Here is a 2,505-nt window from a genome sequence, read left to right as displayed (position 1 = left end):
GGGGGGGTCAATTGGTGGGAAGTAGCAAAGTAACATGCTCACAAAGACTGCCTTAGAAGAACATATCTCTACCAAGGCCGGTCATAGACCATGGCGGAGTGCAAATGGAGGTCACATCCAACTTCAAACAGACAAAAACAAAGGACCCAAGTAGATGGCAGACAAATAATTCTTGGTAGCTCATTTGGTGAGAAGAGGAATCGCTGGGTTACCGTATAGAAGAACATCACGAGGAACATCACGAGGGGGAACAAATGGCAGCACTGCGGCACCAAAGGCACTGCCGGCAAACCCCAAAGGAACACCACTGCAGAAGAGACACGAAGAAGCATTTGGCCGCTCGACAACACCAAATAGTGTCTTTGCCAGGTCCTGAGAAGACGACACCACCGTCGACCCCCATCTGGTCGCACCACCACCACCAAGCACACCCAGTCCAACCACATGCAGCAACGGTAGCCATCGTATGGGTCTCCAAGATGACACCTTCAAGAAGGAAGTGATGTGAGGACACACCCTGTCATCTGACCGGGCAAGGCCGATCATAGGTTCCCACCGGGCAACCATGAAACAAGATGGTGGAGTTGAAACGAGATCCATGATGGCACCTCCATGAGGAAAACGACGTCCACATACGCCATTGTTATCGGCGTCAGCAAGACCGTTATCACAAGGAAAACGACTATATTTATAATTTGCTTCAAAAGATACTTTTGGGTTACTAACATTCAAATAAGTGATGATTCAAATGAATGAAGTATATCTCCTATCTTTTGTTTTATCTCTGATTGGTTTGGTATTGCTTAGGGCATCTCCAACACCATCCCTTAAACGAGCGTCCTCAAATGTCCGCGGATGGACAGCCAACCAGGTGGAGGCCCTCCAACGACATCCCTCGTTTTAAACTATCGGTTCTCACTGACAGTGTGCGGGGCAGACCGAGATGAGTAGGGAGTCGTGAGTAGCCTCCTAACTGATTTATCGGTGGAATAACTAAATTAACCCCCTATTTATCAGCTAACTGGGCAGTTTTTTTTAGAACGAAGGCTCGCGAAGAGCCCGGCTTTGAATTAACAAAGCCATCAACCGGTCAGGAATTACAAACATACACCAAACCACATCGGCCCAACGATACAAGGGAGCACTCTAGGAAGCTTACAACTCAACGCAGCGCACAAGCACGAAAGGAATACAACCGAGCCCATAGCATGTACTAGCCGAAGACAGCAGCAAAACTGATAACAAAGGTAGCGACTGGCAGAGCAGGATGAAGACCTGCTAGAACAGAGTGTGGGCATGAACTAGGCTGATTCGCAGGATGAAGAAAACCAGGCGTCTTCCTCCTCTCGCGCCGCAGAGGGACCCTTCCCTCTCGCCTTGGATCGAAAGGCATCGAAACAGCGGACCTGAGAAGCGCTCACCCTAGAGCAGAAGCGATGGCAACCTCGGAGCCAGGAGCAACCGCAGAGCACACCACCATGGACAATGAGCACACAACATCCACTATGCCGCCGCAACCAAGGACACCAGTAGACTGCCGGAAAGCCACCGGGAGCAGCTGCTGAAGAAGGGCGGCAAGGACATCAAGGAAGACCGCAGAACGTCGAGGAGCAAGACCCGTCGGCCGTTGAAGAAGAGCACCGGGAGCCCACCGCCGGGGCCGTGTTGCTAATGCTGGGAAGGGGAACCCTATCCCCTACCGCCGGATCGAAGGCGCCGTACCGCCAGCCTTGAGCCAAACACGCCACACCCAGTGGGCACCACCCTTGAGGGGAACGAGGACAATGTCGGCCAAGCAAATCCCGACGAAACCGCCGCCGCCAGACAACCAGAGCCGCCCAAAGCTCGGACCTTTGACACACCTCACCCGAACACGAGCCCTCCCCAGGCGGCACCTCCAAGGAGGAGCACGACACGAAACGCGCCGTTGCCGCCCAATCCTAGCCGGATTTTGGGCTTTCACCCGGGAGGGGAACGAGGGTGGAGAGGGGAGGACCTCGGCGGCACCTCCAGGGAGGAAGAACGGCGCCAAAGGCGTCGCTGCCGCCGGGCCGGACAAGCCAACCAAACGGTTTCCCGTAGTCCCAAGCCTCACCACCGAGCACACATCATCTCCAGATCCAGCGCACGAGACGCAAGCAGCAGGGGACGGCCAGAAGGAGTCAAGGAGGAGGGAGCCAAACCTCAGATCCTTCGAGGAGGGGAAAACTCCGCGCCGCAGCCAGCCCCCGCCGGCGGCTCACCACCCGCGTGGTCGAGCAATCCGGCCAGAATCACCCGCAGCCGGCGCCAGCCGAGAGGACGCCGCTGCCTCGCCAAACAGGGCCGCCGCCCCAGATCCGAAGACCTCCGCCATGGACGAAGCGTCAGAGGCCTCACCGCCACCTTCCCCGGCGTCCGCGGGCAATATCCGGGCGAGACCCTCAGGTGGCGGCGAGGGAGAACGGGGAAAAGGGGGTGGCGGCGCGGGGGGAACCCTAGTCGCCACCCGAGTCGCCCAGGAGG

This window comes from Triticum dicoccoides, chromosome 7A, assembly GCF_002162155.2.
Source record: "Triticum dicoccoides isolate Atlit2015 ecotype Zavitan chromosome 7A, WEW_v2.0, whole genome shotgun sequence".
In the NCBI taxonomy this organism is placed as follows: domain Eukaryota; kingdom Viridiplantae; phylum Streptophyta; class Magnoliopsida; order Poales; family Poaceae; genus Triticum; species Triticum dicoccoides.
The sequence above is the reverse complement of the archived record's forward strand: the minus strand, read 5'-3'. Positions refer to the sequence as shown.